This window comes from Dipodomys merriami, unplaced genomic scaffold (assembly GCF_024711535.1).
Source record: "Dipodomys merriami isolate MVZ:Mamm:240054 unplaced genomic scaffold, mDipMer1.0.p SCAF_1, whole genome shotgun sequence".
Classification (NCBI taxonomy): Eukaryota; Metazoa; Chordata; class Mammalia; order Rodentia; family Heteromyidae; genus Dipodomys; species Dipodomys merriami.
In genome coordinates this window covers 134,395,727-134,421,554 of record NW_027202270.1, presented here as the reverse complement: position 1 = coordinate 134,421,554, position 25,828 = coordinate 134,395,727, and positions in this window count along the sequence as shown.

Here is a 25,828-nt window from a genome sequence, read left to right as displayed (position 1 = left end):
AAACACATTGACTATCTTTCTCTGCAGGGACTTTGCTTAGACTGTTTCCTTAGCCTGGATTGCTCTCTTAACATATATCTATACTTCCTTCAATCTCTGCTTAAAAAACATCTTCTCAATAAGAACATACTGAGTTACCCTATTTAAAAGTACAATCTGCCAGATGCCAGTAGCTCACACCTGTAATCCTTGCTACTCAGGAGGCTGAGATTTGAGGATTGTGGTTCAAAGCCAGCCCAGGCAGGAACGTCCATGAGACTCTTATCTCCAATTAACCACTAGAAAACTGGAAGTGGCACTGTGGCTCAAGTAGTAGAGCACTCGCCTTGAGCTGAAGAGCTCAGGGACATTGCTCAGACCCATAATTCAAGCTCCATGACTGACAAAAAAAAATACAATCTACCTTCATGGCTTTATCCTGTTACATTTTTTTCCTCAAAAGAATGAATCACTTCCTCGCACTCTCCATGATTTACTATTCGCTTTTATTATTTATCGTTTACTATTTGTTTTCAGTCTTACATCTACCCTTCCCCTAAATTGCAAGCTGCTCAAAAACTAGTGCCTTTCACCATATAAGATGATACTAATTGAAATGTTGTTGTTGTTTTTAATGTACTAAGTGACATTTTTGTTTCATTTGTATGCTTTTCCCCATATGATATATCCTCTGTTTCATTGTAATTGATTTTGGTGCCCTGCATCTTATATATATATATATATTTGTCTAATTTGGGAAGGGGAAGGGGAATAACAAAATGCTGAAACAAGGACACAGGATGACCCATTGCAACAATGATACCCACAAGACAGTATATTGGAAATGAACTTTACAACCTTGGGGTGGGAGGGGGGAGGAGTGAGGGAGGTGGGGTAGGAAAGAGATAGTGAGAACAACAAGGGAGGGGGTAACAATGCTCAACATTGTCTTACTCATGTAACTGTGATCCCCTCTGTACAGCATCTTTACAATAAAAAAGAGAAAAAATAAAAGAACCATAATTCCACTAATAATGAAAAAACTAGTACCTTTGTCTATTTTGTTTACAAAAGTATTTCAATCATCTGGACCATATCAAAGGTCCCACAGCACTTAACATACAATAATATGCCAATAAGTACTTGTCTAGTGAACCAATGGACAAACTGTCAAACAATTAAAACAAATACTGATTCTGATTTGACCTTCTGTGAATACTTTTTGGCCATACTACCATAATCGCTTCTGGTCTAGGAAAGATCATCTTCATTCATAAAATGGCATTTGTCAGACTTTGGTGTTATGATAAACATGTTGGGCAAGGCACTTGTTTGTTGTTATTGTTATTTTATATATTACCCTGGATATTTTACTCAGAAAAAGCTCTCAGAGACTTGGAAAGGCTAAATCTAGAAGACTAATGACCATGGCTTTCTGAGCTCCAGACAATTTGACTGAGTGAACCAAAGACAGAAAGAAAAAAAAAACACTAGACTGTGGGCAAGTAAGTAATCTTTTGTCTCTCTAGAATTTGTACTACAAAGTACAGAAATCAGTCTGTATGGCAGCTACTTGGCCTGAATAGGGTGAGAACAAGGTTCATGAAGCAGCCAGCTGAAACACCACCCATAGCCTTTGAAGAACAAGATGATTCTCAGAGTCTCTGTTTTCAGATGGTTTAGAAGAGGTCTCTCTTCCTCTGTCTCTGTCTGTCTGTCTGTCTGTCTGTCTGTCTGTCTGTCTGTCTGTCTGTCTGTCTCTCTCTCTCTCTCTCTCTTTCTCTGCCAACAACATTCTATTTTTTACTGGTTTGAAGAGCTCTTTGTTCATTGAAAAGGTATCCCTACACCAAAGCCTCCAGCCCCTGATCCTGGGCTTCCCAGTGCATCTCAGACATTAGTCCAAAGTAATTGACACAGACTCCTGGGCTCAATTCTCAGAAATATGGATTCAAACGTAAATGGTATATGACAAGGGCTGGGAAGATGTGCTTTAAACAGCTCCCTAGACTATTCTTATTTGCAAATCATTTTGGGAAATCACATAGGCTACTATTTCCAGAAACAGACCCTCAACTTATTTCTAGAGTTTCAATGTGGCTTTTTAAATAACTTAAGCCAGGAACTTAAGCCAGGATTGCAAATACAAGAAGGCATGTCTTATTGCAAATTATCTATAACCATCTCTCTCTCCCAAATACATGTTTTACAAAAGGTGTAAGAGTCAAAGGTGTAAGAGCCCTCAATGTTTCCCTGAAAAGTGAGTTCCCTTTTCTGGGAGCATCATGTTGGTCTGTATGTGCAAAATAAAAACATTTTTCCCGAAAGAGCGACACTCCTTACATGGTAAGCAGCCAACCTTGCACCTACTCCTTGGAGGCCACTGAGTCCTACACCAGGGTCACACTGACAGAGGGGTGGATCAGCTGATACTTAGCAAATTTTATGATTCATAATAACAGTCCAAGTGATGCAGCTGAGATAAAAGGGCTAATCAAATTTCATGCTCCAAGGCGTGAGCTGATTACTGCTGGGCTGAGCAGGGATTTATTCCCTAGTGTTCTAACAGGAGCATGGAGCCAAGTGCACCCTCTGAGCTTCAAACACTGCTGACCACTTCCAAAAAGGAGGATCCATGAGTTGGAAAGACCAAGGCCAGAAACTCAGCTTCCATAATGTCTCAGGCCAAGGGCAGAGGGAAGACATAGAAGATCTACAGAGAAACAATATGCTGAGTAAAATGATTCAAGACGACATGGAATGGAAGCTAGGTAAGGAAGGACAAAGCTTGTGTGTCCAGGCGTGGCACAACTTAAAAAGAGAATTCTAAAGACTTCTACTTCTTTCCTTTTTTTCTAGGAATCAGTGTTACCATATATAAAATCAGGAAACAAAATAATTCCTATGTCTTGAGGTAGTTGCGAAGATGACAGTGAGTAATTTTGGATTATATGGTAGAGTTATAGGTAGCATCCAAAAATATTTAAGATGGCAACTTAGTAGGCCATCAGAGTATCATCTCCTTTGACTGGGAGATGGAAGTTATTAAGCTCAAAACAGTTGTCAGAGTGGGTGCTGGTAGTTCACACCTATAATCTTAGCTACTCAGGAGGCTGAGATCTGATGATCACTGTTCAAAGCCAGCTTGGGCAGGAAAATCCACAAGACTCTTATCTCCAATTAACCACCAGAAAAGCAGAAGTGGCATTGTAGCTCAAAGTGGTAGAGTACTAGCCTTTAGTGAAAAATCTCATGGACAGTACCCAGGCCCTGACTTCAAGCCCCATGACAAAAACCAACCAACTAACCAAAAACAAAAAACCAGCTCTGAATCAGACACATAGACCAAAGCCTAAAGAAGGCATTTCTTCACCCTTACAACTTACATCAAAAGGACGTAGATATCTCCAAAATTGGCTTCCTGATGCATATCTGGAATATGACCATGGAAAAATAGCAAATTGAAATGGTGTTTCCATGGGTGTTAAAAATAACCAACCTGTGAGAATTAATCATAATTCTATCTTGTCCCTCAAACTTCTCCAGCCCTAAGAAGCTTCTGAGTTGGAACCAAGACAAGACTACGTTAAACCTCCTGGTATTTCTCTCAAGCCCAGTCTAGGATGCTAAGGCTCAAACCAGCACCCTAAAAATATGCTGGTTCCTCTTCCTCTTCCTAAGTAAATCCCAAATATTCTTTGGACTTTCTATCAAATCTGCCTCTATCCAAAGTCTGCTAACCACCTTAGGCCACAGAACAGAATTCCTTAAAACTCTTTATTTCATGAGTGTTAATATTGTGCATGGATATAATCTCTATCTTCTTTAGCTAAATACATATAAAAGTAAAATATTTACAAGAAGAGATCTGATTTTTGAAGACAGGCCTTGATTCCACCATTTGATACCCTTTGGAAAGTTCTTTACTTCACCTTTATCTATCAAATGCAGAAAATCACATAAGGTGAAGTTGAAGATCGAAATAATACATGTAATTCATCTAGAAAGAAGTAGACATTTGTCTACTCACTATTAATATTTAGCTCATTTAATTTTTCATATGTTTCTTTTATAAAGTTTTTACAAAGTTTATTAAGGATAGAGTTGTATCTTTTGAATTTTTATATTTTTCATAGTCTAGTGTCATAACTACATATAAAGTATTTGTAACTAAGGACTAACATAGCATTTAGAGCAAGGTATTTTTCCCTTGGTATTTCCAAAAATAAAGAATGCAAGCTTAAGTCCATGTCCACAGTAAAGGCAGTATCATTTTTCTAATAGTTCTAAAAGCAGATGGTCAATAGGGCATAGATTTAAGTCATAGATTTGGAACACAGACATTCAGGATTTTAGAAACTAGGCATGAATTCTATATAATAGAAGAACAAAAACATAACAAAACCTGAAACATAGAATAGAAATCACAATGGAATTTCTATTTCTCAAGGGAAGTTGGTTGGACTACATAAGGTTAAATAAAAATCCAGAAGCATCTAACTGGGGTGTGATCCAAGCAAATACAGACCCATAATTTCTCTTAAATACTAAAAGAGAAAATCCTCAAGATATACAACCGAATTTATTTTTGGACTTCTCCAAGAACAACCATGTTCTCTTTTAATATCAGCCCTCCTCCCAAAAAGTGTCAAAACATAACTATGGAGGAAAGGAGTTGCATGGTTTTTAAAAACTCAAATTGATTATTAAACATTTGCATGCCAGAAAACAAATGAAACCATCTTCCATATACCTCCAAATGATGTTTGGACCATTTCCCTTTTGCTCTCAGTGGTGCATGGTCTTTCTTAGATGACTTCTGTGTATTCCAAGGAAAACATAGCTTCCAAGGCCAAGCCCAGCTCCTTTGGGCCCTCTGATTCCCTCATAGGGCCTCATATTTCCCCACTTTGAATTCTACTTCTACCATCAGGCACTGTCTGACTATCAGCCTTGGGAAAGCCTCGTAACTCAGGATGACAATATGGAGACCATTAAGCCTCCATACTTCAGCAAAAGTACCTCACTGCTGTCTCTGCTCCAGGTTATAAAGATTTCTCACAGCTTACATAGGCCCCTCAGCACTGGATTTGACAGGCTGCCCTCAGAAGGCCACTGCCAAGACCAAAACCATTTTTCACTCAAGCTCTCAGTCTACAGGGGCCTCTAGGTACTACATGGCAATTTTGATGGTGATAACTCTGAAACATTACCTGGGCATGGCCCACTGCTTAGATCTCAAAACTGGTGATCAGATCTAGCTTAACAACCTTTCAAAGCATATACACATATTCATACACTGAAACATAAATGTCAGTTCTATATTTGTGCTTAGCCTATACTCTTAAGAATTCACTTAGTAGATTTACAATGAACTGGCAAGGCTGATTTAAGTTAAGACCTTCAAGTCAAGTCTAGTAATACTGCAAATTCTCATATGGCCCAAAAATAAAATTTCTGAAGCTTGGTAGGTAAGACTATTTTCCAGAATTCCATAAAACTTAGGATGTACTAAAACTAACAAATTTCAATAGCCCTTAACCAATAACCCTCAGCGCCCTCTCTCAGCATCACAACCCAATGGCACTTCTACGCATACAAGCAGAAGTTGAATGATGACATGTAAGAAAGCAACGGTTCAAAAGCAAGTGACAAAATCAACACTATACATATCAAAATTTGCAAGTATGCATGACATTTTCTAGAGGCTATATACCAGAAACTTGTGCCAGATTGCTGGAGCCAAAGTCTACTGGATGGGGTGATCCCAGCCCCTTATCCCTCCCTGGTGTCTGATAATGGAATTTTGATGATGAAATGCAGCGTAGGTAGTATAGACTATGGTCTTAATTTCATAAGCACTGATATTGATTTTGAATTATAGTTCTTCTTTCATTGTCATATCAGATCTCTGTCAGTTTAACCTTCTCATGCCAATGTTCATAGAAATCAGCTCTGGCAAAACAACTTGTTTTTGGTTGTTGAAAATGTTCTGTCCAATAGAAAGCCACATATGGCTGTTGCGCATTTGAAATGTGTCTGGTACAACTGAGGAATGATGTCATATTGATGTTAATTTTAATTTAGCAACAGTTTAGTGCCTACTATATTGGATAGCACATATTCTAAGTGTTCATGACATGAAATGACTATGCTTGTTTGCCCAGCTTTTCAGAAGTCCAGGGATCATAAGTTGGCCTACACTAACAACAAGTAGCTATAGAGTTAGAATTAAAATGAAGCTTCTACACATCAAATACCTAAAGGCATCCTTTTCAGATGAAGCATTTACAAAAAAAAAATTAGTTGAATTTCTTCCAAGATTCTTGCTCTACTCACTCGGCAGCAAGATGAAAGGCTTCAAAGAGGAGTGAAAATGTGAACAGGGGAGGAAATGTAATGAAGAAATTCTTAAGGAAAAGTGGCCGCCATTGTGTGTACCTTCCCAAACTTAGTAGGACAAAGATGATCAATTCTACAAGAGTTCTGAACTACAACAGCATGAGCCTGCGCAAGAGTGACCCAACTAGAGAAAAACTGATTTTTCCCCCTTTGTCAATTACCTGGGAATAGATATTCCCACAGTGTCCAGTTCCCAATTACCAGTTTGAAATCCATGAGTGTAGAGTTGGGAATGGATTTGTACAATTAGCTCGTGTGTGTGTGTGTGTGTGTGTGTGTGTGTGTGTGTGTGTGTGTGTATACGTGTGTGTGTATGTGTGTGTGCTAGTCCTGGGTTTTGAATTCAGGATGCTATTTGTTAGATTTTAAAAATTGTTATTATAAAGGTAATGTAACGGGGGGGTTACAATTATGTAAGTAAGGTGTTTGTTAGCTTTTCTGCTCAAGACTGGCATTCTACCACTTGCACCAGAGTTCCACTTCTAGCTTTTGGTGGTTTATTGAAAAGTCTCATTGACTTTTCTGCCTGGGCTGACTTTGAACCATGATCCTCAGATTTCAGTTTCTTGAGCATCTAGAATTACAGTCATGAGCTGCCAGCACCCAGCCACAATTAGCATTTGAGAGCAGGCATAATCCAGATCCACCAAACAACCCTGAGCCAGGACTATAGAAAAGCATCTGGCATAGGGAATTAAAGGCAGTTTACAGTCCAAGACTTGCATGCCAGTGCAGGTAATGGGTATACCTGCAGATCACAAGAAAGAATCAGTTTTAACCATGTCCAGTGCAAGAGCATAAACCACACAGCCAAGACAGAGCTTTTCCTTCCCCTTACCTTTAGTCTCTTCTTTGCCCTTTAAGCTCTTACAGGATATGCAATAGTAGTTCTGATGTCTGCAAGAAGGTGAGTGAGAGAAAGAATAGAATCTTAAAGGTAGATAGGTGCTATCCAGTAGGGCATAATGACCAAGAGTTGATTAACCTCTTGAACTAGAATGATTCCAGTCACTGAATGAGATTGTGTGCTGAGACTTTAAATGACCATCTATCATTTTTCCAAACTCTTCTGGGAACAGAGGATGCATTTAAAAGGGTAGCTGGTTTGATAGACCAAGATGCATTGTATTCATAAACTGATTTGTTAAATGATAATGCTTTTGTAAAAGGTGCTAATAAGACATAAGATAGTAAGATAACAAAAAAATGGAATATACATTTTAAAAGGAATAGCTGGAGCCAACACTAATAATAATAAAACTGAGCTTTTATTGTACCATGAGCTATACATATTCCACAAAATGTCAACAAAATTTTCATCTGGCTAATATCATATCAAAAAAATTGAAACAGATTCGAGCATCCCTTTTTCTCTATCTTCCTTCTCACACCATATCACACTGTTCTTTATAAGAAATCAACACCAGCTCCCTTATGACCCAGCAATCCCACTTTTGAGCATATACCCAAATGATGACAAACAAAGCTATACTAAAACTACCAGCACAACTATGTTTATGGCAGCAGTATTCACCATAGCTAAGATATGGAACCAGTCCAGATGCCCCTCAGTAGATGAATGGATCAAGAAAATGTGATACACACACACACACACACACACACACACACACACACACACACACACACACACACACACACACACACACACAATGGAATTCTATACTTCCATCAGAAAGAACTATACCTCCCCATTTGTTAGGGAATGGAAAGCCTTGGAAAAAAATATATTAAGTGCAGTAAGCCAGTCCCAAGGAAATTTAGGTCTCATTGTTTTCCTTATTTGCAATAATTAGTATGCATATAGGAAAATCTTTTCAGATGAGCTAAAAAGCTAAATTGCTATGTACATATGATCATATGATCATATGCTAAGTGAAATGAACCCCAAGATATGGACACAAGAAGTCTATCTTTGATGTTGTTTTAAATGTACTATATGATTATTTTTTTTTTGGTTCCTTTTTGTATGTTCTTCCCCCTATGGTATATCCTCTGATGTCACTGTATTTGATTTTAGTACCCTGCATCTTGTATACATTTGTCTAATCTGGGGAGGGGAAGGGGAATAACTCATTGCAACAATGATACACACAGGACAGTATATTGGAAACAAACTTTCGGGGGGAAGCGGGGGGGGGGGGCAGAGTGAGGAGGAATGTGGGAAGTGGGGGAGGGAAGGGGTAGAGGGACTACAAGGGAAGGGGTAACAATGATGGACAAGTAATGTACTTATTGCCTTACTCAGGTAACTGTAAGCCCTCTGTATATCATTATAACAATAAAATAAGTTTTAAAAGAATAAGAAATAAAATTAAAATTAAAAAAAGAAATCAGTATCACTAAAGGTAATTAGAATCATGTTCTTTATTGAGAACCAAGTATGATATTTGGAGCAAGCCTATAGAAAACAAGTCACATGCTATTAACTCCCTTACATAATGTGTACACTTGAAGGATGAGAGTTGTATTAAAATAAAATGGAATCCTCTTGCTATATAAGGAAAATCCAACAATTTTTCTTTAAAATAAAGTAACTTTGGAATTCAGTTGTAGAGGACTTGCCTAGTGTTCACAGGGTCCTAGGTTTAATCCTTAGCAATGCAACAAATAAATAATAGTTTTTATAAAGTATTAATGGGGAACACATCAGTTATTTTAAGGACTATTACAAAGCATTGAAAACCAAATAAGGGTTGAGAATGGTAGTGCACATCTATCATTACAGCACTAGGAAGGCTAAGATAGGAAGATTGTAAATTCAAGGCCAGTTGGGATTACCTAGTGGGTTCCAGAATAGCCTGGAAATACAGCAAATTTTGTTTTTTTTTTTTTTTATTTTTGGGTCCGGTTGTGGGGCCTGAACTCTGGGCCTCGGTGCTGTCCCTCAGCTCTTCAGCTCAAGGCTAGCACTCTACCGCTTGAGCCACAGTGCCACTTCCAGCTTTTTTCATGTTGCTTATGTGGTGCTGAGGAATCAAACCCAGGGCCTCAGGCATGCAAGGCAAGCACTCTACCACTGAGCCACCTTCCCAGCCCAATACAGCAAATTTTGTCTCAAAAATTATTGTTGTTTAAATAGGGATACAGGTGGATCCATTGCAACAATGAGAAGTACAAGTTGTTATGTCGAAAACGAACTTTACAACTTTGGTGGTGGGGGAAGGCTTGGGGGGGGCAGGGGGGGAGGTCGGGAAGGGATGGGAAGGGAAAAAAAAGGAAGAGGCTACAATGCTTGATAAGAAATGTACTCATTATCTTGCCCATGTAATTTTAACCCCTCTGTACAGTATTTTCACAATAAAAAAAATTATTGTTGTTCCTTTTCAATGTCTGACTAAGATCCCAACTGGCCACATTTCAAGAGATGAGGTAAGGTGGCCCGTGGTAGAATGTGGCAGGTCCTAGAGGCAAAACACTTCTGGTCCACTGCTGGGCTCCAGATGAACTGCTGCACTAACAAACCTCAGTGATTCTAAGACAATACCAAAAGGATGAGCCAATGTAAAGAGCTCTATAGTTAGAGTGGGTCTACTGGCTACTATACTATACTTGCTATTTATGGCTTTTTAAAAGCACAATGTCATCAGTTGGCCCTAAAGTAACTTCTTTGTTTCCAATGAAACCCAGCCTTTGGCTGGCCAAGTCAAGAACATTTACTGTTTCTCCTGATGACCAGGGAAGAACTTAAGATTCAAAAACAAAAACTTAAGATTCAAAAACAGAAACTATTCATCTTGAAAATCTCTTCAGTGTCTTCAAACGCAGTTTTTCTTTTCCCTCCTAGCTCTCCTGCAGTGAAATATAAGACAGGGTACAGCTCCCATAAGGCAGGAGATCAATGTGGACGTTGATCCATTCCTTTTCTGCAGCCCCAGATGCTCACTCCATGTTTCATCTGTCTTTTAACCATGTGCCTTTTGTCAGGCTGAAGCTGAGGATCAAGTGGAAGGCCAGGAAAAAATCATAGGATTTGCTAGTACTTAGTGGGCACCCCAAAGAGCAATGCTGGAGGAAATGGCACCGTGTGTTCTGAAAACTAGCTGTTTCTCCCTACCAGAGAGGCAGATGTGGAAGGGGTCTCATAGAATACTGCTGCTTTGTCTTCCTTATTCATGGCGGTTGTCACTCTAGATCCTCCACCATCTCCTTAGAGTGTCCTGATTTTAAGCAGAAACCCTGATGATTTTTTTAATCCTTTGTGAATCTCAGATCTATCTATGGATTATTCTGGGAGCCCCAGAATTCACAGATGCTCATAGTCAGATATCCCTCCCCCCACTGCATAAAAGTTTAAGGGGGTTGACAGACAACCTCCTCAGTTTGTGGACTAAGATTCTTTTGTCCTGTTTCTGGGCAATTGCTGGTTGCTAATTCCCTTTGAGATGACCACTCTAGATATCTACCTCCTCTTCCCCACCCTTTCTGCCTTCTCTAGCTGGCCAGGTTTCAGCACCTGATCACTTGCCAGCTAAATTGGCACCATGGATTGCTTAGTGGCTGTCTTGGGTCTAGAAGAAATAGCTAAATTCCCAGAAGCAAATTCTGTCCTATTGATTTTTCCCCACCTGAAGGTTTTCATAATCCCTGATTAAATCATAAACCACTGTATCTTCTGTCTGCTGCTTTAGTCTCTTGAAGCTCAATTTCTTAATACAGTGACTTCTGCAACTATCTGCTTTATTCTTTCACTCATTAATGCACTCATTTGAGCATCTATTAATTGCCAATGACATTTTTTTAGCTATCAGGGATATAGAAATGACCAAACCAGGCTTCACTTTAATTTTTTTCTCTTGCAAAACGGTGATTCTAACTATAGTTGCTTTAAAAACAATGACAGTAATTATTTGAATGACTATCAAAATTCTAGATCTGCCCTAAATGTTTTAATACGTCTCATGACATCACTTTTTCAGAGAACTCAGGGAGCTGTTCATATTGTCTTCATTTTACAAATGTGAGGATTAAAGGAAGTCCAACTAACTCATCCAAACTAGAAAAGGACAAAGAAAGGATGTGATATCAGGCAGTCTGAATTCAACACCCCCGGTTAGAGTTGCAAAGCAAAGGTAGACCCTTTAATACTACTGAGATATGAACAGATGTCTCACAAAAAAATAGTCTAGCAATATGCATATTTATTTGAGTAGCCTCAGAGGTTATTGATGGTTGCCCAGAGGTTTAAAGTCAGGATGAATACAATCAGGAGGCACTGATATCTTTGTTAACCAGAGACCGGATTGATGATGCTGGCATGATACACATGAGTGGGAATGGAAGGCTGAAGATTACTGGAGTCAAGCCAGGATGAAAATATTTATATTTTAAATTAAATACATATAAATTTAAAACTGTGGTAGATAGATCATTATAACCTTGAGGCAAAAGCTTATATATATATACACACACACATATATATATAAATATACATATATATATATATATATGAAGTAGGCAGTAAGAGGACTGACTAGTATGTAAACAATATTTTTAAATAGTAGTTTCCTGCATCCATGATTTGCAAAGACCTTGCTGCCTTCTAGGAGAAACTCAAGTGAACCTTAAGCCAGGAAACCACAAAGAGAGGCAACTCTGAGCCAGATGTGCTAGAGCTTGAAGGTTATAACTTTTGGGTGACTGTCCTTTAAAAGCAAAATATAAGACTAACACCAAACTTAGATCCAAGGTGTTGGAAGGGGCCCTGAAGTGTAAACCATATTAGCTTCTCAGTAAAACTGGCTTTGCCTGAGTGGATATCACGCTGAGAGAGGAAACTGCTCACAACACATAACCTTGCCCGCATTAGAGCTGCAGCAGTGGTGATAAGACTGAAAGCCTAATTTGGAAAACTTTGTGATCCAGAAAACAATAATTTGAAGGGAGTGTGTGTGTGTGTGTGTGTGTGTGTGTGTGTGTGTGTGTGTGTGTGTGTGTGTGTGTGTGTGTGTGTGTGTGTGTGTGTGTGTGTGTGTGCGCGCGCGCGCGCGAGCGTGCGCGCGCGTGCGCAGGTACTAATGCTTGAACACATGGCTTGGGCACTTTCCCTTAGCTTTTTAACTCAAGGCTGGTACTCTACAATTTGAGCTATTGCTCCACTTCTAGCATTTTGAGTGGCTAAGGGGCTAAGTCTCACAGACTTACTTTTCTGTCCAAGCTGGCTTCAATCTGCAATCTTCAGATCTCAGCTTCCTAAGTAGCTAGAATTATAGGTGTGAGCCACTGACACACAGCCTATTTGAAGATATTTTGATAAGATACTAGATAATCATAGAAGTAATTGAAAGGGAGAGTTTTGGCAATCCAAACCACTATAGAAGGCATCTAATGTTAGTCTGAGTGAGATATTAATTTCATATATTACTTTGTCAATTGAAGAATTACATTGTGATGCCAGCCACTAGTTAGCATACACAATACCTACATATCTACAATGAGGCAGAAGAGGTAGAAAAAGGTCCCTTCTCGGCACAGAGACATATTCCCCCTTCCCCCGCTTCCCCTCTACTCCCTCATGAGTGTTATGTATGGAATTCTGGTCAAGATTTACGGCAGAGTTGAAAGCTTCCCTGTCTCCCTAGATGATATTGCGTTTATAGGTAGCAAGAGGAAGCAAGGAAGATGAGGAGATGTCAGCCCCAATTCATCCTCCCAGCTAGGGGGGGCACCCTTGTGCAGTGTTTAATCTGCTCAACCAAACAAGGCAGTTCTGCATTAGAAGTGTAGTGATTTTACCAATATGCCTAAAGGAACTTTAGAAATTTGCAATTTTCTGACCCAGAAAATCCACTTCTTAGAATCTACCCTTAAAAAAAAAGACAGAGATTTATATAGAACGAATCTTGCAGATGCTGTAGTTATATAGTGATAAATTGAAAACAGAACCGTGATAAATTAACTTGGATTTAGCTTTACAATAAAATACTGACCATCCATTAAATGAATTTTCAATGGTAAGATGAAATGTTCATGATGTGTTTGTAAATTAAAAAGCAAGGAAGGAACAAAATGTGGTGATACATGCCTATAATGCCAGAACTGAAGAAGAGGCAGGAGGCTGACAACTTCAAGGCCAACCTAGGCTACATAGTGAGATTCTGGGGAAGAGAGGGGAGGAGAGAAAAGCAAGATAGAAGGAAGGAGGGAAGGAATAAAGAAGGGAAGGAAGGAAGGAAGGAAGGAAGGAAGGAAGGAAGGAAGGAAGGAATAAGGAAGGGAGGGAAGTAGGGAGGGAGGGAAGGAGGAAAAGAAGGAGGGAGAGAATAAGAAAGGATCATGCAGATACTTAAGGTGCATTGTATAAATATTGAAAGAAGTTATAAATGGGTAGTAGAATCACAGCTAATTTTAATTTTGTTCATTCTTTTACCTATTAAAACACAATTTGTTTATAAATATCAAACTGTTACCATTATTGCAAATACATATCTTGAAATGGTACTTGGACTTGAAGGACAGAGACAAAGTGGGAGAAGGGAGTGAACATCGCCTTGACCTCATGGGTATAGACTTGCACCTCATTGATTTCCAAAGGCCCTGGATATCTTGGGAGTGCTGTGCTTCATTACCTTCTGCCTACGTGATGGATGGGCATTGAAGAACTGCGATGTTTGCCACTGACTGCCACTACCTTTCAAAGTGTCTCCACGTGTTTGAGACAAAGGCAAAGCAGTTTTGGGTCATTAAAGAATCTTCATCGAAGGTGAAGTTCATCTGAGCCAGGCTGGAGCAGCTAATTGACTTTAGCTACTTACTCCAGATTTATAGGACATCACTGCCGAGTAATTAAATTTACTGAGCTATTTCCACAAGATATTAACTTTAAGCAATCCTCACTAAACATAAATTAAGAGCTGGGTTTGGGGTTTGTTTTGCTGTTTTTTTTTCCATTTTGGAATCTGTAATTAAAGATTATTCAATTATGATAATGTGCTTCTTTTAGGAATGGTTTTGTAGCTGAAGTCTGATAAACATTATGCAGCCTGGATGACAATAATGATTTGCTTGTTTGCTTGCTTATTTATTTATTTACTTACTTACTTACTTACTTATCCTGCACATTCTAGGCAAGTGCTATATAGCTGATAGGGTTGGGGAGGGGCAAATCTATAAAGTTCTAACTGATGGAGATTTGCTTTTCTCACCTTTTCTATTGCTAGCTGTTCTTTTTCTGCCTTTCTTTCCTTCTTACAGCTTTTCTTTTCTTTTCCTTTCTCTTCTATTCTTTTGTTTTCTTTCTTGGTATCAGTACTGGGGTTTGAACTCAGGACCTCTAGCTCTCATTTGGCTTTTTCCCTAAGGGTGGGTGTTCTACCACTTAAGCCACACCTCCATTTCTGGCTTTTTAGTAGTTAATTGAAGATAAGAATGTCATGGACTTTCCTAAAGTCCAGGCTGACTTCAAACTATGATCCTTAAGACCTCAGTTTCCTGAGTAGCTAGGGTTAGAGGTGTGAGTCACCTGCGCCTGGCTTATGATTAGCTGTTTTCTAAACTTTACTCCAGAACCATCTCTCATTCAAGGCAGATTTTTCTCCCTGAGGTTAAGGATGTACTCAAATTTAGGCAGCATGTAAATAATGACTTGGAGCCTGTGCACACCTAAGTACTCTGGACCGTGTTAGTACATTGTGGGAGGGAGTCACCAAAAAGGGGTTCTGAGTTTAATTATCATAAATGAAGGCATAAAATGGTCAGACAGATAGGCTGAGACCTGAGGCCCCAGATCTTCTCCAAGGGATGAAGGAAGAGGTCAGTCTTGAGTTATCCTCACAGGACGGCACAGCCTGGCCTGAATGCTTCTCTCTAAAACCAGGATTGCCTTGAGCTTCCCCCCAAAAAGTTTATGGAGTGCTAGATGCTGATGCAAATCACATCCCTGGTGAGCATGTAATCAGCACTGCTTCTGGCAAGTACTTAGCAGCCACTGGAGCAGAAGGCAAATCCAGATACAAACTGACACAGGCAAATTACAGCTCCCAGCTTCACAAGAGCCAGAGTTCTCTCTATGGTCCAAGCTCTCTCTCACAGGATCAGGAAGGATGCACTAGATACAGAGGAAGAAACAGGCTTTTGAATTCTTCCTAACTGAGGCAACATTACCTCATTAAGCCTCAATTGTTTTTTTAAATCTGTAAAACAAGACTGTGACTTGTGAAAGATACTGTGCTGTCATCAAGAAATACCATGTGTACATACCTAGCACAGATCCTGGGATACACATGGAGCTTGTGCCCACACCGCCCCAGCTTCTTCTTGGTACCAATGCATCTCAACGCCAGTTACACTTGAGAATCATCTGGGAAGATAAAAGACGCTTGAGCCTTCTATTCATTAGCTATTGCTGTGGAACAAACTACCCCAAAGCTTAGTGGCTTAAAAACATACATGGATTGTCTCATGGTTTTTGTGGACCAAGATGAGGATAGCAGGCTGGCCAGGTAGTTCAGAACTCAGAGTTGCTCATGATACTATTACCAAATAGCAGCTAAGATTACAGTTCCTTGAGGCTTCACTGGGCTGGGAGAACTTACTTCCAAGCTCATTCTTAGAGCCTTGGATAGAATTTTTCACCATGTAGGGCTTCCTACCAAGTTGATCATAAGATTATATTTGGTTCTCACTAAAGCAATGCGTCTCTGTCTCTTATGAACTCATCTCAAGTTACATACCTTTACTTCCATCTTATTCCATTCATTAGAAACAAGTCACAAAGTTCTATGGTATGAGGAAGGGTCAGTGGGGAACTGTGTTGGAGACAAGCTTCCCTGATCCCAATCCCAAAGATTTCAATTGGGCTTCAAGTCCTCCCTTGAAATTCCAAAGGGCCACTTATATTGGGGGAAAAAATGCCTTATACAATTTCACCTGGGTTCTTCTCTTCAGCTCATCTTTGTCAGTTTTATCTGCAAACCTTTAATTGTCTCATAATCTCTTACTACTAAATCCTTTCTGGTTATAAGCAGTCTGGCCAGACTGGGAGGGGAGCAGGTCCCAAGAAGCAGGGCCCTTCAACATTCAGAGCTGTAGTAGCAGTGGGGTGAAGACCCAGCAAACAACAAATAAAAATAAGGCCTTGGGCTGGGAAGGTGGCTCAATGGTAGAGCGCTTGCCTCACATGCCTGAGGCCCTGGGTTTGATTCCTCAGCATCATATAAGCAGAAAAAAGCCGGAAGTGAGACTGTGGCTCAAGTGGTAGGGCGCTAGCGCTAGCCTTGAGCTGAAGAGCTGAGGGACAACACCCAGGCCCAAAGTTCAGCCTTAACAACCGACAATTTAATAATAAGGTCTACTGGAAGGCCTGAGAGTGACTGGAGCACATGGTGAGACAAGGGACCAGGCCAAGTCAGGAAGGAGAAAAAGTCTGAAATCAGAAATGCTGAAGGGTCTCGGAAGGAGTGTCCACGAGCCAAGAAACACTAACAACAAGGAGAGCCCCCACATCAGAGCCAGCTCCTACTGCCTTACTACTGTCCTGAGAGCTAATCCCCAAACACCTCCCTAAAATACCAGCCAACCTCAGGCTGAAGTGTGAGCGCAGAGGGAAACAGACAGTCTCAGTTTCCTGGCAGCGGCAGCTCCCGAACACAAGCTGCCCCCAACCTCTCTTCCAGTAAACATTTTCTGGCTCATCAGAAGGTTGGCATTGCTAGCCACAAATGAAAGTTGCCTACAACAAAAATAAACATAAAATGGCTATGATCTACACATCACCGGGGAATGTCGTGTCCATCATCACAGATGGCTTATGCTTCTCTGCGTAATGAAACCAAGATTATAATTGTATGTATTTCCAGCCTGTGTCTCTCTGCTCACTAAAGAGGGATCTGGCTTCATCTGTCCGATCGATGTCTATCTGCTATTGCCCTCTGGTGCTCTGGCCTTTGGTAGCACAGAATCTAGAGAAGGGAGAGATGGACTGAAGGACAAAGAAGGCTCATAGCAAGGGCTGAGCAAAAGCTAATAGGGTTGGTATGTCTAGGAACAATAGGAAAGTATTTACAACACGTAACAAAAATGAATAGAAGGTAAAAGAGTTGTAAATAGATAAATGTTGCTCAGGGCTATGTGTAGTGTAAAAATAAAATGACCAGGAGTGCTGGGAATGGTGGCACATGCCTGTAATCTCATCATTCAGGATGCTGAGGCATAAATTTGAGCCTTGTCTAGACTACATGGTGAGTCTGGGCCCACATAGTAAGATGCAGAGTGAGACCCTGTCTCAGTGGGTAAGATTTTTTTTTTATTGTGAAAATACTGTACAGAGGGGTTACAATTACATGGGCAAGATAGTGAGTACACTTCTTATCAAGCATTGTAGCCTCTTCCTTTGTTTACCCTTCCCATCCCTTCCCAGCCTCCCCCCGCCCCCCACTCAATCCTCCCCCGCCCCCCCACCCAATCCTCCTCCCACCACCACCAAAGTTGTAAAGTTCGTTTTCGACATGACAACTTGTACTTCTCATTGTTGCAATGGGTCCACCTGTATCCTTATTTAAACGACTTGTTTTTCCCCTTCCCCTCCACAAATTATAACGACATCAAATACAGCGAAAGCATGGGTTATACTGTGGGGAAGGGACATACAAAGCAACAAAGAAATAATCTTATAATTGCGTTAGAAACAAATGCATGAAAGAAAAAAAACATTTAAATACATATCTTACTTAGGGTTCATTTTCCTAACATCACCTTATCTGACCTTTTCTGCTTGACTCATACATATACTAGATATTGCAAATAAGGGAAAGCATGGGACCTATGTTTCTTTGGGCTTGGCTTACTTCTCAGTGGGTAAGATTTTTAAGATGCCTAACAAGAGTATTTTTTTAAGTTGCTTATTTGGAAATTTCTTTCTGGCTAATGGGCTAATTTTTCAGGATCCTTTGTGGAATTGGATCATGAAAAGGGGTGGCTCAGTTTTCATGACGTGAGTATGCACACTATCTAGAACAGAACATAATGATTGTATAGAAATTCGCTAAATAAATGTTATATGGCCCTAAAGTTCCAGAGGCACCTATTACAAAAGCTGAAATAGAATAGTAATGAGAAATGGAAGGACACATGCCATAAATGTGTGGAATTGAGTGCTTTCTGGCTGATCTCAAGGATGGTTAGGGCCTAGTACTTGCGCTCCCTTATGAATTCCTTATGTCCATGACATCTGCTATGACCTCTCATCCTGGTCACCAAACATGGACCTCTAGAATCTGTGTTCATTCCTCAAGAATCTATAGCTCCCTACCCCATCTAAGATCTAGGAAATCACTAGGTCCCACTGACTTGTCACCATGTTTCCCATATCTGTTCTTTCTCCTTGCTGTCACACACCACTGTGTGTGCCTATGTAGAGTGTCATGAGCTCTGGATAGAATTTCACCTCTGTGCCTTAGGTCTGGCTATACCCTCCTCCCAGATGATCATTCTATCACCTCGCCTGCACCCTGATACCCCACTCCTGCCAGAGGGCACCTGCTGTGTTTTCTAAGTTCAGTTCCATGACTATTTTAGATACAATGCTATCTTCTCATTTTCTGAATTGTCCCCCTTAAAGACTTTTATCCCTCTATTGATCACCTCACTGCACCTATGGTTTTGAATGTCTATCTCACCCAAAGAGACTGAAAGCTCCTTTAGGGAAGGAACTTCTCCCAATAGCATTAAAATAAAGTAATTACAGCTTCATTATTATGAATATTATTCAAGACCATTTGTTGCACACCTAATACGTAGCAGAGAAACTGTTCTTTCCAATATACTGTGCTGTCTTGTTCGTGTGTGTGTGTGTGTGTGTGTGTGTGTGTATGTGTCATTTTTAGTGCCTTTGTCTATTGGCATCTGGCATATTATATTCACAGTCAGTAAATATAGGAAGTAATATCCAAATAAATGAATATACATATATATATGTGAGAAAAAAAATCGAGTTTGGGCTTGATTTTACTATTCTCTGAGAAACCCAGAGCCTAGATGCAGATCTACTTTTGACCCCATTTCCCCGAGGTGAGTTTTGAGAAATAAATAAAGCACATTTAAATAATTGTTGAACCTGATTTTGATGGTTTATGAAGCTTCATTTTACTATTTTCTCTAATTTCTGGTGCATTTGCAAGTTTTATTTTTAAATAAGCAAATGAAAATCTTTTTGTGCAGCATTGTCTTCGGATGGTTCCACACTGTGGACTTGCCAGTGACTATATGATGTTCCTTAAGTCCTCCCTGAAGCCCTTCTATTTCCTAATAAGCAACCAGCAAGGTTACTGTGGTGAGCACTAGATCAACTGAGACACATTATGTATTTTATCTGGTGAAATTGCTACTCAATATGTGCATTTGCTCTTGGCCTGTTCTGATTTGCCTCGGTGATGTATGCAGCAGTGATTCAGGCCTACGAGTCACCAAGAGAGGCAATCCTTCTTCAGAGGACAGCCCAGGGCATGTGAGATGTGGCCAGTGACAGGCATGATGACAGCAAGATTTATCTGCCAGATGGGGACAGGTTTAGTGATGTTTTTCAGCTCTAGGACAGGACCCAGACTCAGCAGCAAAGCTGTTCAAAGTCTGCAGCAAATGGTTTTTGTGTTTTGTTTTTTGTTTTCCTCTCTGGAAGCCAGATCTCTGGGGCCAGGAGAGCTGAGGCTCAAGGCTCAACAAGGCGTTCACCAGTCCTGGAGGCTGCAGCCTGTAATACTGCACAATGTACAATTAAAGGTGATAAAACATCAAACACTGCAAAATTCTCCAGGGAAAAAAGCTAGGTTAGCATTACTCTGTTGTGTTTTATATAGAAGTTAGCGTCCAAGATGGAAAGAAAAATGAATTTTAGCATCAGATATAGATTCTGATAGCACATAGACCACTGCCAGATTGTGATCTTGCATAGTATTTAACCAGCCTGAGTTTTCCCTGTCTCAAATAAAAGATCATGACCTTACAGAAGTGACATATATGTGTATATACATGTATATATATGTACATATAATATGTATATATATATATGTATATACCAACATTGGCCTGGAACATAGTAAGTGCTCAACAAATAATAGATGGATTGTTTTAGAAGAATTTTATGAGAGCAGTTTTCCCGCAGGCACCCAAGAAAGAGAATTAGTTTTGGCTTTATAGATTAGAAAGAACAACAACAAAATAACACTGGAAAGAGCAGAAAAACCATAAATTAAATGAAAAGAGATGAAGAAGAGATCAGAGAAATTAATGAGCAGCTAATATGCATGTAGGAAAACATGGATAGTAAATTTCTATCTCTCAGGACTTGCTCTTGGTTTTACAAGATGTTAAATTATTTAAGTCAAGTCAAAGTCTGAATATTCAAGAATCTCATTTCATTTTGTTAGTTTGAATGCTTATAGCAATGACATATGAAAACCCCTACCCCTAGGCTGGGGTAGTAGGGGATGAATACTAAACTCAACCTCCACTGCATTTCAAAACAAGCAGAATTCAGAGTCATTCTAAGAGTTGCTAAAACAAGCCATTTTCCTAAATCATGCTTCTTCTATTTCCCCCATCTCTGTAAAAAACATTACAGTTCATTAATTCTGTGGGATTTCAGGACCCTAAGTCTGTAATTCTCAGTTAGTATTACCCCATATGCTGTGGCAGGCAGACAAGAATAAACCTCCATTTCCAGCCACACATCAGTGCCAGCCCCAAGACTTTGGGCACAGGCTGAGAGATGCAACTTTGAGTCGGATATTTAACATCTGCCTGATTTATGGCCTTCTTGCTTTATGATGAGAGCTAGCAAAAGCTGTGTGGGAGCATTTTGATGCCACTTGTGTTCATTTTCAGCAGTAAATTGTGATGGTATTGTAAGAACAAATGTATCAGACAGTTCGAATCTATTATGCTACAAGACCAGCAGCATCCTGGGAAAATCACCACATACACAGAATGCAAGAGGCTACCTTCAAGTATCATTTAGGGCCTATTTTTAACTAGATAGAAAATTAGAAGTATGGACATGAAGAGTCCCACAGCTATACTAATTGGGCCACATGATCATCTAACCATCAGGTTGTATATGGCATTGAACAGAGTTGACGGGTGTGACAATTAGACTCCAAAGTCAATCTGCCATCTGTAGTATGGAATTGTCAGTCCTAATGGTCTGATTTTACTTCGTGTTTGTACTATAACATTTTTTCCCCTGGCTTTTACATTATCTCCAAACTTGTTAAATATTGTTAGGGTCATTTACATCTCTCCTTCTTTCTCTTCCTCAATTTTTTAGTCACAAATATTCACTTTTTAATTACAAAGCGTCTCATTTTTTCTCCCTGGCACCAGCCATTCCCCAACCAGTCTCTCTGTCAATTGATGGGCAAATTAATCTTTCAAAAGCATGGCTCTGTCTGTATCAATGATGGCTCAAAAGCTATCAATGGACTTCCACACCTATAAAAACATAAGCCACAACACATTTCCTGACCAATCTGCTCTATGGGCTTGGTCTCCTGGGGAACTTTGCCAGGCCTCCTGATGGCACTTGACTTTCACTTCTGTATTTTCTCATTTGCTATGAAACTTTCTGCCAGTAGAGATGGTGCTGAAATATAATAGGTAATCTTTAAATATTTGCTGAGTGACTAAATGAATGGACGTACTTATACATACTGGCTGGTAATATGAGCTAGAAAAAAATTCCTCTGGAAAGTAATTTGCCAGTATCAATATTCATTAAAATATTCATAATCTTTGACCTTAAAAATAATATTTCTGAGAACATATTCTAAGGCAATCTTTCAGTTGGGAAATGATGTTTAGGAAGTATTGCCTATAATAATGAAATGTCAGATGGGTTTACAGCAGTAATAAGAGAATGATTAAGTAAATTAAGGTAAACTCACTCAAATGAAAACCTCAAAGTCAATAAGAGACTGGCTGGTGACATGGAACATTCTTATGGTCTACTTCTTTTTCTTTTAAGTACTGAAAATTAAAACTATATTTTATCCACTTTTCTAGCAAAGATGGTCTATAAAAGTACTACAAGTGAAAATAGTGGCATTATGGGAACACTTCCTTTTACATGGGTTTTTGTTAGTGTTATGAGAGAAAGTCACCTTCTTAATGGGTACCTGGATGGTTCTTGTCCTACAGAATAAAACCTAGACCAGCCTAGCATTCTACACACCAAGCAATCCTCTCTAAACCAACAGTATAGGCTTCCTTTTTGCACTATTGTTTGTAATATAAACAAAAAAGCACAACATGTAGGCAAGAATGGGCAGGGGATAAATGGGGAAAAGTGAAGGAAGGAGTGATATTGTCTGAAGAGAAATACACTCATTACCTAACTTCTGAAACTGTAATCAGTCTGCTCACGCTTGCTCCTGGTTTTACAATGTGATCTCAGAAATATTATTTTTAAGGTCAAATAGAAGTGTATATATTATTAACAATTAAAATTATATTTTAAAAAAGTACAGAAATCAAAACTATGTAGCTCATTGATTTCTCATGACATGAAGCCCTGGTGACTACATTCAGGCCTTGTAGTCTATGCATCTCACACGGGCAAAGGAAAATAGCATCTTGACTTGAAAATAGCGTCTTGGTGTCTTCACCATTTTTTCACATAAACATCTCAGTTACAATTTGCTTTGAACTAATGTCACTGACACTAATGTAACATTGGTTATATGAGAAAGAAGAGAGAGAGATTTTGGTGAACCTAAGGCCTTGTCCATGCTAAACAAGAGTTTAAATTTATACTTCTCATCCAACATTATACTGTTTTAATGTACCTGTGTTGTTGTTGTTGTTCTGTTGTTGTTGTTGTATGGGACAGTGTTCTTTACTGTCTAACATTCCATCACATGTATATATGTATACACACATACACAGCATTTATGTATCTTTTCTACTGTTGGTGGATATTGGTTAGATCTCTCTCCAACATGAAGTTACCATGAATTGTGCTGCTCTGTGAATGATGGCAGCAACAGTATTGCAGAGTGTCATTAGCTTTCTGGGATCCAGCATATGGAACAAGGCAGGTGTCCTGAACCTGAAGAACAGCAAGCCGGAAGAACAGCAAGCTGGCCAGTGGGTGGACTCAAGTGACAGGAGTGTGTTAGCTGAAGCCAAAGATATAAGAGATAAAATTAGAGGCAGATGGCATGGGGATTTGCAGGTTTTAAAACTTTTACAGAAAGCCACTGGAGACTTTTAAGCTGGAGGATGATATATTAAGGTTTACATTTTAAAAAGATAACTTATGCTATTGTGTAGTAATTCTCTGTGGAGAAGCAAACCTAGATTTGTGATCAGGTAGGAATCTACCATAGTAGCCAAAGGCAGATATTTTCCTATAGGTGAAGGGAGCTGGGAAAGTGAATACTAGATATATTTTGAAGATACAGCCAATAGGATTTGCTAATGGACTAGATGTGGAACGGAAGAAAAAGCAAGATGTGGGGAGATGAGTAGGTAGTTGAATGTACATATCTGGAGTTGATAGGAACTGACAGCATTTCCATACTTTTTAAAGTAAAGACTGAAGGAGATTTCCTGGGGAGTGTTCTGAGGAAGACAATGTTTAGAGACCCAGAGATGGTGGAGCTAATGGTATCCTATAGGCCAAGGAGCAGGGACTGAACACTATCAAATGCATTAGGAGGCAGTCAACCTCAACTTAAACACTAAGTCTTGACTTAACATTGGCTCTGCAGTGGGATGGGTGCTGGTGAGCTAAGGAAGCCTGCAATGGGAGGATCAAAACCTACTGGAATGACCTCCAGAGGAAACAAAAGGAGAAGAAATGAAGACAAGAAGTACAGATATTATAAAAAGTAGTTCTATAGCAAAGAAGAGAAAAAAGGCTATAAGGAGTTGGGGAAGAGCAAGATCAAAAGAGGGTTTGGTTAAGGTGGTGCTATTGTAGGATGGGTCTGATGTTAAAGGAATGACCCAGCAACAAATGAGAATTCTTTCTGGAGTAAATGCTGGTACAGTCTAAAGGTATTAGGGATTCCTTGGGAGTCTATTTATATAGTACTGGTAAGAAAAAAAGCTGAGTGTTTTACATTTTACAAGGGAACCAAGTATAGGTATTGGCTACTTTTCAGGCAAGAATTGTGTTTTTGCTTTTCCTAACAGAGTACCACATAAATATCCCAACATGATTGTATGTAATTTACAGGCAAGCAATGTGTCAGATAATTTATTTGTGACTTGCACAGGACTGAATGAGTGCTCAGTTAACGTTCAATGCTTGTTAGATGCCTACTCCCACTCATCTTTCTATTGAGAAGGAATGGAGATTGTGCATAAAGAGCACAGGAGATCCTGCTCTGTACTATGATCCTGAGTTAAGTCTCTCCACATATGTGAAAAGAGACTATCACCACTCTGCACATGGCTGGGCAAGTTCAAAGAAAATGCTATGCACAGAAGTCATGGACAAAGGGAGGGTGTTTCTTCTCTGCCTCTCCCTGGAGAACACTAAAATCACAGTTTAAAAAATCTTGTAACTGGTGAGCCAGCACCTTCCAATGAAAGAGGACAGGTCTGCATTTTCAAGGCTACTGGCACAGACGATAGAGAGAAACCCAGAAGGACTATCTCCTTTCATGTAGAAGGCACTGAAAGAGAAACTCAGGATCCAGAAAGACCACATATCCTCAAACCTATGGTTACCCACTCCCTCTGCAGAGACACAGGTAGAATGAAGTGAGCTGCAGTCATGTGGCACCCAGAGACACAAAGGATAAATACAGTGACATTACTAAAATAAAAAAAAGAGAGACACACACACACGGAGACACTTGCAGCTCTTATTTTTTCTTATAACTAGATATGCTAGAAATAAAGCCTTATCCGAGGCCTCCCTAAAGTTAATGAGATCAAGCTGACAGTTCCCTGATTTGCTTCACAGAATTTACTTTACAAATATCTCACACCCATAGGGTTTCTCTTTGCGTCAGGACTTGACCAAGGGAAACATCAGGAATTCCCTCAGCTTCTTTACCTTAACCATGCGCCTGCCTGCATGCTGTGCCTTCCATCAACACAATTACTGTTCAATCCATAGAAAGGATACACTGTCCTAGAGGTAAATTTAATCCATACAAGCTCACATGTATGCAGGCACACACTCCTATTTGAATACACATCTAAGTATTCAAATTATTGTTAAGAATTTCCCACCATACAGGGCCTTATGTTCCATTTCCTATCATCCAGATTAATTTTACATGGGCAGGTTCTTCCATTTGGAAAAATCAAAGATTTCCCAAACAGCCCAGAAGAGGAAAATAAAAATCTCAATGACTGTTCTTGTTCAAGACGCTATCCTCCATCAAGGGCCAGCATTCAGAAGAGATGGCTTTGGACCACACTCAGAGGAAGGAACTTCAGTGCTAAATTTCTGGCCACAGTGAAGATTCTGGTGCCTCAA